General features: G+C 40.6%; 1 protein-coding gene across 5 annotated transcripts in view; it reads left to right on the forward strand.

Moving 5' to 3' along the window:
* Window positions 1-204: 204 nt before the first annotated feature.
* The window catches only part of ARK2N (arkadia (RNF111) N-terminal like PKA signaling regulator 2N), a 109,372-nt gene continuing 92,154 nt past the window's right edge, over window positions 205-17,422 (forward strand). For 2 of the 5 annotated variants that reach the window (XM_004484696.4, XM_004484697.5), the window contains exon 1: window positions 400-1,200. The gene's annotated coding sequence lies outside the window, so the exon portion shown is untranslated. Of the gene's footprint in view, window positions 1,201-17,422 lie in introns of all 5 variants that reach the window. The other 3 variants (XM_004484698.4, XM_058277618.1, XM_058277617.2) reach the window with 3 other exon arrangements.

The following is a 17,422-nucleotide window of genomic DNA, read 5'->3' on the forward strand; positions in this document are numbered from 1 at the left end:
CACCACAGGTCCCATCAAAGTTCCTTAAAATATAAAGACCTTTTACATTATTTCCTTAACACCCTTTTTTCTTTCTTTTTCCTCAAAACCCTGCACTGCTTTTAGGGAGGGCGGGTCTTTGTCCGGATCTTGAGCTGTGGGGCTTGCTCTCTTCACCTCCACTTGCTCCTTCGGAAGCCCTCTCCACACCACCTGACCTGCCTTATCCTCCTGGTCCCGTGTCCTGAACGTTTTCTTCGATCTCGGCCCTCAAGAAAGGGCGTTGAAAACTTATAGATTGCGCCTCTGCGTCACCTTTCCCAGGCTGAACTTCAAATCTGAGGAGTGACTCTGCAGCGGTAGAATTTGGAGCGTCTGAAAGGCGCGTGGGGGACCGGATGGGGTCACGTGGCAGACCTTGTCATACCAGCAGGTGGCGGTCTATTACACAAGGCCTGTAAGGTTCTAGTCCAGAAACTTGCACGGGAAATCGATGCCAATGCACGAGAAGAGTGGAGTCGTCCGGAGCAGGGCTGTTGGATTCTACGAAAAAGTGGGGAGAAAAGGGAGCACGCTCCCTGCTGGAGTGGCTCAAGGATTCAGACACCACGAGGGGGTGAGTACTGAGCAGCGCACGTAAAAGGAAACGCCGTCCTATTCTTAAGACATTGCCCTAGATTGCATTGATTGGATTTCCGACCTCCGGGAAAGAAACTTCAGGAGGGGAAAACTGCATAAACAGGAAGAAGGAGCGCGGGAAAAAAACTCGGCAAGCAGGCGCCGGCGCGCTGTGCGGTCTGCAGCGGGAGGAACGTGAGTTCATTCCCGCCAGATGGCGCTGTCTCACTTTCCTACAGCCTCCCCCTTTAGTCCCCCGGGCCCCTCCGCCGCAGCGGCCGCTCTAGCCAGCCATTGTGGCCTCTGTGGTTCCGGGCGGAAGTGAGGCGCGGAGCGGAACGGCCTCTGGTGACATTTTCTCCGGGCGGCGCGGACGAGTGAAGGGACTTGGAGGTGGAGGCTGCGGAGGCAGCGAAATTTACTTTGGCCCGGGCTGTGTTCGCACCCAGTCCCTCCGCTCGCTGCCGGAAAGGAGAAGGCGGCGACGGTGGTCGCCGAGTGCTGGGTCACTGCGGCCAGGAGAGTCCCCGCCGGAGGGTCGGTACGTGCCCCGACGGGGCGTGCGGAGCTGGAAAGGAGGAGCAGAGCCACAGCGGAGCGCAGGTGAGGTGGGAAGGGGCGCGAGGCCATGGCCTGGCTACGGGTTGAGCCGTGGGGCCCGGGCTCCTTCCGGGAGAGGTGTCGGGGCGAGCAGGAGGGGTGCGGGCCGCGGAGGTCTCGGCGGCGCCTGGTCTCCGGGGTCGTGACGGGCTCTGCTGGCCCGCGCGGATGTTCGTGCACAGACTTGGCGGGAGGCGCCCCCGGTGGGGGCTGACGAGAGGGGACCGAAAAGCCCTGATCCCTTGGTCGCCGGCCCGCCGGTGACTCTCGCGTCTGTCCGGCCCGGTCGAGTTGGCGGGCCGATATTTCCCCCTCCACCTTCCGACCCTCCGCCGGGGCCCCGACTAGGCGAGTCGATGCGGCTCTCTTTTCGCGGTGGTTGAGGGCAGGCTAGAGGTACTGCAGTCCCCGGGAGGCTCAGGGGAGCGGTTTCGCAGCCCTGGAGTTCTCTTCATGCAACTTTAAGGTGCCCCGGCCCGCTGGGGACGCGGTGGCTGCAGCGCCGTCAGCTCCGCGAGCTGGGGTCTGGTGCCGACTCTTGCCCCTGCCTCCGAGAGCTGGGGGGAGGGAGCAAAGGCTTCTCAGGCTTGGCGCCGCCTGCCTCTCGGCACTTCACTACCTTCGGTCCGCAGAAGCTTCTGGTCAATGGGAGGAATGTGCCAGTCTCCAAAATTTACCTCTCGTCGAGTTTGCCAACTTCATTAAAAATCCCGGCAAGGATGTAAACTGACGATCACTAACTTAGACATCCTCGCCTGTCCTGACTCTTCACAGAAAGAATGTCTGCTTTTCCCCAGTAACACTTCATACATTATTTCTTATAGCTAGCATCTTCCCCAGTGTATTGTGCTACTTATACAGCTGCCCCCACCGGAACCGCTTGTCATTCTTTCTTTCTTTTTTAATCATCGTCATCCCATACCACAAATAGATGCTCATAGGTTGAAGGAATGAACGTCTGCACTTGTTCTCCCATCTCGAGCAGTTTATGTTCGGATCGTATTTTCCCTTGCCTGAACTTTTGCTTCTTGAATTTTTCACCCAGGATGAAATCTCACTGATGATGCTTTGCCAGGTTTGGACCTCTTGATTACAAATACATGTGGCAGTTTTGCTTAGGCTGTTATTGTGTACTCCTGTTGGGCACATGCTAGTAGTTTGAATCATTCCTTTTCTTCTCCTGGGATATTTCTTGCATGGAGGCCGTTAACTTTCTAATGCAGTTTTACTGATCCTGGCAATTTAAATTCTTCCTGTAATCAGAGAATTGCATCTTAGTTTAACAAGCATTTTTAGAGGCCTACAATTGATAGTTATTACCTATGGCCTGAGGAGATACAACCCTACCCAAATTTTTTGTATATTTTGGCCAGTATGCTCAGTACAGTACGTAGTTGAGTGCTTTGTGCACAATGGATGCTTGGTTAATATGAAATTATGTATTAAATTTAAATTCAGGAAACTGAGATGGAGTTAACTGGGATGATCTCAATGCCTCTTTAAAAAGAACCTAGTAAAATTTTATGCATTTCCATTAAATGAGAAAAATCTCTCTTAAACATTTTGAAATCAAGTTCCTTTAGAGTGCTTTTCAGTCTTGCTTTAGTCATCAGAGATCAAACCATGTCTTTTCTTATGTTAGCATTATAGATGGAAACTACAAAATAGGTGTATATGAGTGTGGTTTCTTAAGAGACCAGGGTGAACCTGAACCTGAAAACTAATTACATTTAAAGGACCAACTAAATCAGATTTCTTAATGGAATTTTTTTTTCCTCACACTTTTTAATAGAAAATGAGATGAACTGGATTTTGGAGCTGGAGACTTGTCATGTTGTTAGTTCATATTAAGTTCACAGTGTAATTGTTAAATTACTTACAGAATTCACTCTCTTACTCCTATGAGTGTTTATGTAAGAGTAACTGCCATATTACTCTTTTATAGTTATGATTAAATCAACTCATCTATGATAGATAAATTCAGCTTTAAGTTCTAATTAATGCAGTTCTGCTAGAACTGAATGCTCAAAGTGTCCTTCAAAGGTCTTTTGCTCTTAATAGTCCGTAGTGATGTTGGTATGTTAAATCTCCTTACTGTATAACTAGTAAATTCTGACAGCTTGTGTAGTCATTAATTATTCAAGGAGTTGTTAATTTTGCTGGTTGTAAACAGTTTGGGGCCAAATAAAGTTTCTTGGGTAGCTGTAATAATGTAGAAAAAAAAATAGATGTACTGAAATTGTACGAATATAGAAGGGGGAAAGCTATTGAAGACAGAGAGGACAACATATTTGAGTCGAATCTCTTTTTTTCTCATTACAGTTTATTGATTGCTTACTGTGTGCTGGTAGTACTCTCGTTGCTAGACCTATAGTGGTGAATAAGACAGACAAGGTCCTAGTGCTTAAGGAACTTACAGATTTAACCTGAGGTTTGAGATGGATTTCTAGGTTGGCGGTCCCTGCGAGGGAACAGCACCAGCAAGTTCATGGGTATTGTGCTTTTGACCAGTTAAGTGCAGCTGGAGCCTTGTGTGTGTGTAGGCATAGGTAGGAACATACTATGAAGGTGTTATGAAGGAGTTAGGAATTTTCTTCTTTTAGGGGAAAAAACTTAAGTGGAATGTGAAGGATGAAATAGCCATTCCTTTTTTTTTTTGCTTTGAGGTATTGGGACCTCGTATATAGGACGCCTGCATTCAACCATTGAGCCACATTGGCTCCCCTGAGTTGTTTTTTTTGTTTATTTGCTTGTTGTTTGTCCGTGTTTCTAGGAGGCACTGGGAACTGAACCTGGGACCTCCCATGTGGGAAGCAGGTGCTCAACCTCTTGAGCCATCTGCTCTCAGATAATCATTCCTCTTCAACGATTTTTTTCATTCCTCAAATTCAGTGAATAGCAATTTTATTGGTTTTATTTTTGGTTTGTTTCTTGATCGTCAGACTAAAGTAGATAGTTTTTGCAGTTGTCACACTCAATTTAAATTTGACTGTTGTCATGAAACTTTTCTAAATCCTTTTGGTCTTTATCTTCTATTGTACCTTCTTTCCTTAAACTGGTACCTGGAAGGCAGGTACTCAACCACTGACCTACACTCACCCCTCTCCTTACTCTTTCGGGACACCTGTGATTGAACTTGATGGAAATAAAACTGTGTTTTCTGCTTCTGTTTAAGAAGTGTCTCTCAGCAGAAGTGGGATTAATAGTCATTTTTTACACTAAACTAACAGGGCTTTGTGGTAAAGGGAAGGAAGAGCAGGGTAAACTAAAAAGTATCTTATTTGGTTTTACTCTCTTCTATATACTCTTGAACTGCTAGGAGAGGAAACGTGTATGTTATACATATTTTAAATTTTTTTTCTTTTTTCTTTTTTTAGGAGGTACTGGGAATTGAACCTGGGACCTTGCACATGGGAAGCAGGCACTCAAACCACTGACTACATCCTTTCTTCTTTTGTACATATTTAACTTAACATGTTAGTATCAGCTGATAATAGCATGATTTTTTTCCTATCAGCCCATCTTTCAATTCATTTATCTGTTTTTCTGAACATTTAATATATCATGCTCCTTGAAATTACATGTACATTTCCTAAGAACAAGAAGATTCACTTACGTAATTACAGTAAGTGCAGTTATCAAGCTCAAGAAATTTAGCGTTGATAGAAGGTTTACAGTGTATATTCCAATTTTTTTATGTTCCAATAATGTCCCTTTGAGCCTTTTTTCCTCTATTCTTAAATCCCATCCAGGATCACATTTAGCATTTAATTGTCATTGTCTCTTTAGTTACCCTCCCTCTCTCTCTCCTTCCCTTTCTCTCTTTCTTTCTTTTTTAATTGTGGAAACATGTACAACATAAACTTCCCATCTTAACGACTCCCGAGCATACCACATTCACAGTATTACGGTGTCCTCACCACCATCTGTTACTAGAAGTTAACTACCCCTCTCCCCATAACCTGTGCTTGACTTTCTGTCTCCATGAGTTTGCATATTCTCCAATATTTTCTTTACCATGGGACTTAAATTTACCATCCTAAATCTATAACAATCTCATTTGATATGATATCAACTTAACTTCAATAGTATACAGAAACGTGATTTTGAAATACTTAAAAATAGCCAGTATGACTCAGATTTGATTGGTTGTCTTCACATTTTGTAGTTTAATTTATAGTGTATGTTTTAAGTTTTGTTTCTTTTTTTTCATGTGTTTGGTCAAAATATGGAACCTCGCTTCTCTTTGCTCAAATTCTGCCGCTTAATAGACAACAGGTAGATGGCGTAAATCCCTAAGTTATAGTTTATTTTTTAAACCTACAGATGAATATTTTCTAGTTAAGTGAAGATTAATCAAAAGTAGAAATCTATTATCACACCTTACTTTGTGTGTAAGGGGTGGTATTTATACTTGGTTAAATGAAAAATCCACTTATTGAGCACTTAGTGTCTGGTGTGGATGGGTACAAACTAAAACAAACTGCTTTTGCCCAACGAGTTCGAGCTAGTGAATGAGATGATTTCTGTTTCCTTCCTGCTCTAAAATATGGAGAAGAGAAAGAAGGCTGTAGGGGGAAAAAGTGTTGCTTTTAAAAATAACTGTAGTATGAAACTTGTCTCTTCCTTTATAAAATCATTTTAAAGAAGGTATTGGAAAATAGCATTTTCTGAGCTTAAAATAATCAGACTCGAATTTATTTTTTATTTACCGCCCCCCCCCCCCCCATTGTTTTTGTACTTGCTGTCTGCTGTGTGTTCTTCTGTGTCTGTTTATCTTCTCTTTAGGTGGCACCAGGAACTGATTCTGGGACCTTCCGGAGTGGTTAAGAGGTGGTCATTATCTTGTATCACCTCAGTTCCCTGGTCTGCTGTGTCCTTTATTGTCTCTCCTCTGTGTCTCTTTTTGTTGCGTCATCTTGTGTGCCAGCTCTCCACTCAGGCCAGCTTGCCACACTGGCCAGCATGCTGCTCAGGTCAGCACTCTGCATGGACCAGCACTCCAGTTGGGCTAGCATTCTGTGTGGGCTAGCTTGCTTTTACCTGGAGACCCTGGGAATTGAACCCTGGACCTCCCATATGGTAGACCAGGAGCCCAATCATATGAGCCACACCTGCTTCCCCGAATTTATTTTTGTATTGCCAGTTCATTTACAAAGTATTTTTCCCCTCTGCTTGGAATTCAAGTTCCTGTATTAGTAAATTGTTTTGTTTTTTTTTTTTGCCTTCACTTTCTTTATTTTTTTAATGTTACATTAAAAAAAATGAGGTCCCCATATACCCAATCCCCCTCACCTGTTGTTTTTTTTAAAGCTTTATTTATTTATCCCCCCCTCCCCCCGCTGTCTACTCTCTGTGTCCATTCACTGTGCATTCTTCTTTGTCTGCTTGTCTTCTTTTTAGGTGGCCCTGGAAACCCATCCTGGGACCTTCTGGAGCGGGAGAGAGGTGCTCAATGTCTTTCGCCACCTCAGCTTCCTGGTCTGTTGCGTCTCTTATTATCTCTCCTCTGTGTCTTTTTTTGTTGTGTTATCTTGCTGCACCAGCCTTCCACTCTGCCAGCTTGCTGTGCAGGCCGGCACTACTGCATGGGCCAGCTTGCCATGCAGCCCAGCTTTTCTTCACCAGGAGGCGTCAGGAATCCATCCCTGGACATCCCATATGGTAGATGGGAGCCCATTTGCTTGAGCCATATCCACTTCCCATGAATTAGTTTTTTGATTTAATAGAACAACAAAATTAAATCTGTTAGAGTTTACTTATAGCAGCTATCACTAAGACTGTATAAACTGGGATTTTCGGTCACCCAGAAATTAAGATTTCATTCGCATGGTTAACATTAGAGAAATAAAATACTAACTAAAGGGACCAGTAGAAGTTATTTTTTACTGAATGTTTGGTTAAAAAAAAAAAGTTGAGTTAGCATTTTTGTTAGGTGCCTTATAATTACAGAAAGGTATTGTTGGGAATAGGGAAGTTGGGTGTGGACTGAAACTGGGAAAACAGGGCTGTTTTCCTTTCTGTATTAAGAACAAAAACCTCATGTGCTTAAGATTTTAAGCAGCATCCTGCCTACCTTAGTTTTAACCTAGTACAGAAGCATTGCTTCAGTGTTCTTAAATCAACATTTTATTATCAAGGGATTTCCCAGTTTTTTCCTTAGCTGCAGTCCATTAAGCAATTTGCCATGAGCCTGAGATTATCGTGAATAAATTTTGGCAGTGTTTATTTTTGGGACCTCAGGTGCCAAAATGTTGTGACCCATGTTTATTGAAATGTCTTCTGAGGAAGATGGAAAATGGCCAGAGCAGAAATCTTGTAGGAAATCTAAAACCTGTGTTTTAAATTCTTGATTTATAGTGATGATGCCTCTGAGTACCTTAGAGGATCTGTCAGTGCACACTTTTGCATTTGATAATTTCCTTGGCTTATTTGGTGCTGGTTTATCCACAGCCCTGGTCCTGGGCCAGTTACATACCACCAGTGTAGTAGCTGCAATATGAAATAATTTGAGGAATCTTTATCTCTCTTGGCCTATTTATAGAGCTTATATCAGTGGAGAAAAGGCTGGCAAGCAGGCAAAGCTGCTGTCTTTGTAGTTGCAATCTCATAATTTCTGTCTCAGTTCCGGATAGGCCAAATCTGGTACATTATGGACAGTTCTTTTCAACTGCATTGATTTTAGTGTTCCCTTCCTTTCGTGCTTTAACCCATTAGCGCTTCGGTTTCTTAGTCAACTTCACTCTTAAGGGATTAAAAAAAAAAACCCATGATAACTATTACATGCTGAAAAATAATTATGTCTTATGATATTCAGTCAATTTTCAGATCTCTCTGATTATCTCATGAATGTGTTTTAGAGTTATTCAGATCAAGAGCCAAAAAGGTCTATACATTGTTTCATAATCGATAGGTTTTCCCTCTTTTCTTTTTCCTAGCATATTATTTGTTGGAGAAACTGGAGAGTTTTCCTACAGTCTGAATTTGCAGATGTATTCCTATGGTGATGTTAACCATGTTCCTCTGTCCACCGGGCTTCTTCCTAATTGGTATTGGGATTAGAAGCTTGATCAGATTTGGTTTCTATAATGCATATCCTCTCTCATTTTTTTTTCCAAAATATTTTGTAGATGATGTTAGTACTTCCATCAGGAGGCATATAATGTCTATTTCTCTCTGTGACGTTAGCAGCTATTGATCATCATTGCTCCATTAATGAATTACTCATAATTCCCCACTCTGAAAGTCCCCCATCATTTCCACTTCCCATTCTCTTCTTTTGAGAACCAAGTGAAGGGAAAGGATGAATTGCTGTACAGCAGGAGTTCTTAACCTTTTTTGTTCCATGGACCCCTTTGCCAGTCAGGTGAAAACCATGACCCTTTACTAAGTCCACACTGTACTGTGTGTTATTTAATAAATATATCACACCTTCACCAACACGTCTCCACAAGAATGTTTTTTTGAATTTCAAGCTCATGGACCCCTTGTTAAAAACTCCTGCTATAGAGAAAAGGGCTGTTTTTACGATTTCTTTACTTCTGTAGTTTTTTTATTTTTCCAAGTGTTTATTTATCTTTTCTCCTCCCCACCCCCCATTGTTTGCATTCGCTGTGTGCTTTCTGTGTCCAGTTTGCTATGTGCTCTCTGTGTCTGCTTATCTTCTGGTCAGGAGGCACCAGGAACCAATCCTGGGACCTCCATTGTGGGAGGGAGGCTTTCGAACATTTGAACTACCTCAGCTCCCTACTTTTGTTGTATCTGTCATTGTCTTTCCTCCTTGTCTCCTTTATTGCATCATCTTGATGTGTTGGCTCACTGTGCCTGCCTGCCTGCTTGTCGTGCCAGCTTGCTTCTTGCTCATCTCCAGGAGGTATGGGAAACCAAACCCAGGACCTCCCATGTGGTAGGCGGGAGCCCAATTGCTTGAGCCACATCCACTTCCCTATAGGTATTTTTATCTCCTAATCTTTGGTTCCTGTACTTTCCACAATGATCCATGCTACAGCTTCTCAGTGAAAAAACGAATCCAAAATCCTGACAAATAATTGAAAGAAGTCTCTTGAAATCAAATTGCTTTGAGATGGTGGTGGTTACTAAAGAGAGAATACTGTTGCCATTTAAGTAAATTGATGTTTATATATAGAAGTTGAAAAACAGATTAACGTTCCCCTCTCGAATTTAGGACGATCACTGTTATGGAATAAACAATGAAATCTCTTCCTAGAACTGAACATTGTGGGGGAAGGGCGTCCATTTAGATTTAAAAAAAATTAAAAAAAATTTTTCTCCCCTTCCCCCCTCCCCTCAATTGTCTGCTGTCTGGGTCCAATTTGCTGTGTGTTCTTCTGTGTCCGCTTGTATTCTTGTCAGCGGCACCCAGAATCTGTGTCTATTTTTTTGTTGTGTCATCTTGCTGCATCGGCTCTCCGTGTGTGCGGTGCCACTCCTGGGCATGCTGCGCTTTTTTTTGCCCTGGACAGCTCTCCTTATGGGGTGCACTCCTTGAGCATGGGGCTCCCCTACGCGGGGTACACCCCTGTGTGGCATGGCACTCCTTGCGCGCATCAGCACTATGTGTGGGCCAGCTCATCACACGGGTCAGGAGGCCCTGGGTTTGAACCCTGGAACTCCCATGTGGTAGGCGGACGCTCTATCCGTTGAACCAAATCCGCTTCCCTATTTAGATTTTTAGTAAGATTCTGCTTTTTATCTTATTCTCTGTTGTGGCTTAAGGTATTTAGTTTCATAGTGTCTGATTTTTGCATATGCAAAAACAATCACTTTACACATGGTATTCTAAATGTAAGGAAGCATTAGGCTATTAGCAGTTGTCTCAAGTTTTTGACTTCTGTCTTACGTGGAAAGGTAAAATTAAAAGAAGTTATCAGAAATAGGTTGATGTAAAACATCAATAATAGTAATAGCAAACAAGTTATTTCATTAGTGGTCTTGGTGATTTTTTTAAAGATTCAGTTCATTAGTTCAAATATTTATTAAAATATATGTTAGAAACTGTGTAAAGTGATGATGATTTAACATAATTCGTATTTTCACAGGAGGTTTTAGAATGATGAGACTGAGGGAGTGAGGAAAAACATTTTTACATAAATCGCTTGTTTTTCTTTTTAATTATTTTTCTCACAATGTGCTGTTTTTCTTCTTCCCCATCTATGACGCTAATTCTTAATTCCTGGGCTTAAATTTTCCCAGCCATTTTTTTTTTTAAGGATTTATTTTTTATTTATTCCTCTCCCCTTCCCACCCGTTGTCTGCTTTCTGTGTCCATTCACTGTGTGTTCTTCTTCATCTACTTGCATTATCCTGCAGCACTGGGAAACTGTCTCTTTTTTTGTTGTGTCATCTTTCTGCATCAGCTCTCCGTGTGTGCAGCACCACTCCTGGGCGGGCTGTGCTTTTTTCACACAGGGTGGCTCTCCTTTGTTGGGCGCACTCCTTGCCCTTGGGGGACCCCTATGCGGGGATGCCCCTGCTTGGCACAGCACTCCTTGGCAGCGGTAGCAGTACTGCATGTGGGCCAGCTTACCACATGGTCAGGAGGCCCTGGAGATCAAACTCTGGACCCTCCATATGGTAGATGGATGCTCCATCGGCTGAGCCACGTCTACTTCCCTCCCAACCATTTCTTTGTGTGTGTGCATGTGCATGTTTGTTTTTAAAATCACCATTTTACAGCAGTGCATCAGTGTGTTACAGTCAGAAAAATTAGGTAATAATTGTTAGGTGCTAATTATCTTGGATTGTTACTAGTATTGTGATTCTCCCCCACATTAGATTGTCACAATTTTTTGTTCTGATAGCCAACTTATCTAATACTGTGGAATAACTTCACAATCTTTCTGTGACAATTGCTCAAGCCAGTAGGAAGCAGGAATACAATACTGTTGTGAAAGCTCTGTTTCATTCTAGTTTTAGCTACATAGATCACAGTTCATCTTTTGGTCTCCAATTTGCATGTTCCCCGTTTCCAGTTCTTGTTTATATTTAAAAAATAAAAACAAGCAAAGCATCCCAATTAGAGCTTTATTTTTAAAGCTTCCATGGATAAAGTAGGCAAAATTGATAGAGAGTGGAATTAAAGATCCACAATTGATTGCCATGGATTTTTTCCCGCCAACCTTTGGTCTCAACTGTTAGGGAAGATGTTTAGTACTAGGGGGAAAAATGAGGTTGTAGTAGATGATTGCTATAAGCTGGGTTTTTTCTTTCTTTTTTTAAGATTTATTTTATTTCTCCCGCTTCCCCTCCTTCATTGTCTGCTTTCTGTGTCTGTTTGCTGTGTGTTCTTCTTTGTCTGCTTGTATTCTCATTAGGCGGCTCCGGGAACCAATCTTGGGACCTTCCAGGGTGGGAGAGAGGCGATCATTGTCTTGCACCACCTCAGCTCCCTGGTCTCTTATTGTCTCTCTGTATCTTTTTGTTGCATCATCTTGCTGCATCAGCTCTCCCTGTGGGGCAGTACTCTACACAGGCCAGCATTCCGTGTGGGCCAGCTTGGTACATGGGTCAGCGTGCCTTCACTAGGAGGCCCTGGACATCGAACTCTGGACCTCCAATACGGTAGATGGGAGCCCAATTACTTGAGCCACATCTGCTTCCCTATAATCTGTTTTATATCATAAATGTCTAGGTGGCAGAAACTTCTGTTATCTTGGAGTTAGCTAAATTCTTGGTGGTGGTCTAACGACTTCGGTTTATTTTCTAAGACCCATCCATATAAGAAATAAGTTTTTTTTACAGCAGTATCGAAGCAGTCCGGTTGCCTTGATTTTTTTTTTTTCGTACACAGATAGTAGTACATCATTTTGAATCATGAATTCAGTAATAAACATACATGTTTAAATACATAAATTGTAGGCCAGCTGACAACTGTTGGATTTTAAAGTTAAGCCTATTTTTAAAATGTTTAAAAATTTGTTAAAAAACTGTGAAGTTATTTAAATTGTGATTTCATTGCTCCATAATTCCCTCTATTAGTGTCAGAGTAAGTGTAGTATTGAAAACTACTTTCGTCAAATATAATATTAAAAATACCATAGAAATGGTGATTGTGTTGTTTTTATAAAATGGATCAAAACAATTGATGTTTTCTTTTTAGGGCATTTAAAGTAGTATTTGTTAAACATGTAATAGCTTATACTAGTTGATCCAAAGATCTGTGCAAGGATATGTATCATTTATATATCCTGTAGCTGCTATTTTAAAAAATAATTCTTTTCTAAGGCCTTGTTTCATTATTGTATGTATCTGAACGGCACATGCTTTGCTAATGGTGCATTTATAGGTAAAGTCAGTCCTGAGGTAAAAGGCTACTGACCGCATGTAACAGAGTTTGTCCTGAAAAAATTTAAATGGTTTGGAAATTCTTAACATAAACATAGAGGATTTTAAAATTTTGGATAGGGGGCTTCATGTCCCCAGGGCCAGCAAAATGTGTTTTGCTTATTAATAAATATTGAATGTAAGTATATGCTAAAAAATATTGTGCCTATAGTATGCAGGGCATTTTTCTAGGTCCTGGTGATATAATCAATGCAACAAACTGCCTGTTCTCTTATAGCTTATATTCTTGTGGGGAAAGTTAGACTATAAACTAAATATATCAACAAGGTAATATTAGATGAGTTTTTAGTTTTCTTTTTTTTTCTTTTTTTAGGTATCAGGGGCTGGAGATTGGCGCTCAGTCACTGAGCTACATTGGCTTCCCTGAGTTGTTTTTTTTTTCCATTTATTTTGCTTGTTTTTTCAGGAGGCACCAAATCTAGGACCTCCTGTGTGGGAGGCAGGAGCTCAACTGCTGGAGCCACATCTACTCCCTAGGTTTGTTTTTAAAATAAAAATAGTGGAGTGAGTGTGAAAGAAGTTGTTGTAGGGAAGGCCTTTACATTGTGAATTTGAGTTGAGAGCTGAAATATAAGAAGCCAGTCTCAAAACCAGCTAGGAGAGTGCTCTCCAGGTAGTGGGGGCAGCAAGTGTGAAGCCCCTTGAGTCAGAAAATATCTTGGTGTGTTGAAGAATCTGGAGTTCAGTGAGGGAAAATGATGCAGAAAGTGAGATTTATGTGATGCATGCCATGTAGGCCTCAAAAATTTTTGATTTTTTTTTTTCTATGTGGAGGGAAAAATATAGAGGAACTGTAGATCTAGGCAAGGAGCAGTCTTGTTTACCTTCTTAAGGTAAAATATGGATGTGCCTTGCTTTACACTAAAGATATGTATTTGTGAGCAAAATGAAATTCTAAATAGCAAATTAAAAATAAATTAGGAAAATTTATTTTAAAAGTTTCTATTAAAACCTTATCTTTTAAGTGTATGACCTAATTTATCTTTTGTGAAGATCCAGGTTTTCAGAACTTTGATATTTGGTTAAAGGAGGCTACTTGTGTAGTATGATCTAGTCTTAGGCTAAGAAGCAGATTGGAAATTCAGAAACTGTTCTAAATATATCTTGGGCATTGACCTACATTTCTTTTCTTAGAAATGAGGAATATACATTTCAGGTTAGCTATGAGCAATAATTAATAAAAATAATTGAAGTGTTCTGAAAACCTGAATAGAATTGTTTGGAGATAGTTGTCAGTGTAGGTAGGTTGCTTATTTGTGTATTCTTAGATTGCAGCTTTTTAAAAAAGCTTACAAATATGCAGTAAGACATTCAAAGTTGTTTTTTTTTTAAACTTATGAGTAACTGAAGTTTTTCTTTTTTTGTGTGGGGTTTTCAAATGAAATTGCTTCATTTTTTGCTTTTTAAAATATTTCCTGAAACTTTGATAACCTTGAACCTTAATTCACAGATGGACATTTATGCTGAGTCTAAATTTGCCAGTGGCACCAATGACATCTTGTAGTTCAGCTTGGAAGCACTAGTTTTGGGTTTCTGAGAAGCTAAGACGAGTAATGCAAATCTCCTCGCTTTTGCTTTATCCATGAAGTAAAGAAGTAGAGTCATTTACTGCAGTGGTTTTCCTATGAAGATGTTTATGCAGAAGATGACTGAACATACATACATGTACATATGTACATGTACATACATACATCATACGTTTATAAAGTCTGTACTTCTAAAAAGGCAAAAAATGAAATTCATTAGGCTCATTTAACTCTGATAAGTTCACGTGACTTAAGGAGCTCATTTAATATCATTTGGGCACTGTTTTTCTATCTTTGTGTACTGGCTCTGAGTACTGCTTTTCTTGAACGCTTCATTTTCAGCCAAGCTTTCCTCTCTTCAGGGCAAAGCTGTCCCCCTGCAGCTCCAAGCCAATAAGTTCCTTCAGGATCTTTGAAAACCACAGTATTAAAAGAATAGAATTATAGCAGAAGCCTCTTTTCTCTTGACTTTATTAGCAAATATATATTGAGCAGCTCATTATTGTAGGACATATTGCTAGGTGGAATATACTATAGAGGGGAGTGGTTAAGAAATGGACTTGAGTGGGATTGTTTAAAATCCTAACTATCCTCTAATGGCTCTGTGATCTTGTGAAAATTCCGTACATTTAAATGCTTACCTGATTTCCTGGTTGAAGAGTACTTGCTACATTAAATTGCTCTTTTTCTTTTTTCTTTTTCTTTCTTCTTTTATGGCACCAGATACCTCCCCTCTACTGGACTTAACCTGCATTAATAATTTTATGTTTATTTGTGTGATTATTTCATCATTTCTTTTCTTGACAGTAAGTTCCTTTAGGAAAGTACTGTATAGTTCCCAGTGCCTGGCATAGTAACTGATACCAGATACTCAGTAAGTATTTGTTGAATGCATGAATGAATCAAGATGACTTTGATTGTACAAAAGTAACTTGTTTCTGTGATTGACTTGAATTGAGGGGGAAAAAATGTAGAGGATAAAGATTAAAAAAAAATACTATTTCTTGTCATTTGACTGTGTGCTTGCTATGTATTAGGTACTTCCAATGTATTCCTCATTTCATCTTACCAAGGACTTTGAAGTTTTAAAATAAGGAAACTGAGACTTAGAGAACATCAATAATTTGTCAATGGAGATGTGACACTTTAAATTCCCTTACTCTACTAGCTGTATAGATTGGTGTTTTTAATCATTGTTTTCATTTTCCAAAGATGCAGAATCGCCATATCTCATGGCTACCACCAAACTGCATTTGTGCTGAGAGTAACATTCATAAAAATTGGCTGATGGCAGTTTTACTCAGGATTATTATTATTGCTAAAATAAACCTCTCATCTATATCTGTTCAACTTTGTTATCTCAAATGGTTTTGAGTCTGACCTTTCTCATTTCTTTTGATTTTTCTCATTTTTCTCTTGCTATGGAAAAGAGGTTTATGATTCTGTAATAGCCCCTTTTCCTACTCTTTTTATTTATTGAAATCAATCTTATCTATCAAGCCCTGTTAAAATATCTTCATCGACTCTTTTTCTAGCAGTGATCTTGTAAATATCTTTATACATCTCCTATAGCACTTACCTTATTCTGTCTTGCTTGTACTCATCTAGCTCATTTATGTGAGCTGCTTGTAAGTACCTGCAATACTGAAATACTGTTTAACTACCCTAAAATTAGTCTTTAATTGAAATACTTTGAAACCCTTACTGAACAATTATGTAAATAATTGGTTTTCAACAGATATTTGTTATTGATTACACTTGAGTTTACCTGATAAAAACTGCTATCACTTTAGACACCAGCTGTAAGTTTGGGGTCCCTAGGACCATCAGTTTAGGCCAGCTAGCTGTAAGTTTGGGAGTCCCCATAACTCCCTCAAGTTTAGTAATTTCACTGGAGGGACTCACAAAACTTAGGAAAGCACTATTCTTACAATACAGTTTTATTATAGTGAAAGGACACAAATTAAATCAGCCAAGTGGCCAAAGCCCCCAAACAAACAAAAACACTCCTAACAGGACATTGCAGGGGCTAGAGATTACCATAGCCAAAGATAAGACCTCCTTTTGGTAAGGTTACTCTTCACTATACAATAAGTATTTGAAACATATTGGCTGAATTAAATATCTCCTAGTTTTTCTTTTAAAAACAATTTCAGTATTTAGAAGAGTTGACCAGAAATATGACAAAATTAGATTTTCATTTTTAAACAAAAATAATTCTGCCTGCATCTGTAGTGATCAGGAGTGTTATGTGGTGAGACCACTTGGGTTATGATAATTCAGGCTGTATATATTGGTAAGTAGGACTAGGTAGTAGAGAAAGGAATGGACTTGAAAAATATTTGGCTGGACAGATTGACAGGATAATAGAATGGGATTTGGGGGTATGGGAAAAGTCATGTCAAGTATGATGCCTTGCTTTTGGATTTGATAACAATACCAAATTATTTGCACATTAATTGATATGGTCCTGCTAGTGGAGGTACAGGTTTGGGTATAGTTTTTTTTTTTAAAGATTTATTTTTATTTATATCTCTCCCCTTCTCCCCCTGCCCCAGTTGTCTGTTCTCTGTGTCCATTTGCTGTATGTTCTTTTTTTTGTCCGCTTCTGTTGTTGTCAGTGGCACGGGAATCTGTGTGTCTCTTAGTTGCGTCATCTTGCTGCGTCACTTCTCCGTATGTGTGGCGCCATTCCTGGGCAGGCTGCACTTTTGTTCGCGCTGAGCGGCTCTCCTTATGGGGCGCACTCCTTGCATGTGGAGCTCCTCTACATGGGGGACACCTCTGCGTGGCAGGGCACTCCTTGCGCGCATCAGCACTGTGCATGGGCCAGCTGCACACGGGTCAAGGAGGCCTGGGGTTTGAACCGTGGACCTCCCATGTGGTAGATAGACGTCCTAACCACTGGGCCAAGTCTGCCCCCCTGGGTATAGTTTTTTTTACTTATTTGTAATACCTTTGAGATATCTAAGAATGTTGAAGAGGCAGTTATTTGACTTGGAGACCTGTGTATGAACCTTTTGGGGTAGAGATAAAAATTTTGATCGCTAGGGATGGGATGAGATCATTTGGAAGTAAAAATAGATAACAGAGGGCCTAGGACTGGGCCATAAGGAACTAAATTTAAAGGGAAGAGAAGAGTGAGTCCTCAAAGGAGATAAAAATAGGTTGGATTAAAGAGCAAGGAGTTAAAACCAGAGTAGTGTGACGTGTAGAAGCCAGCCTAAAATGGAGGAGAGGGAACATAAGGAGAGACTAGGTTAACAGTTTCAGATGCTGCTGAGAGGTAAGATTGAGAGCTTTAGATGTAATAATAGAAGCAGAAACTCGATTGT

The sequence above is a fragment of the Dasypus novemcinctus genome, chromosome 16 (genome assembly GCF_030445035.2).
Source record: "Dasypus novemcinctus isolate mDasNov1 chromosome 16, mDasNov1.1.hap2, whole genome shotgun sequence".
NCBI lineage: Eukaryota > Metazoa > Chordata > Mammalia > Cingulata > Dasypodidae > Dasypus > Dasypus novemcinctus.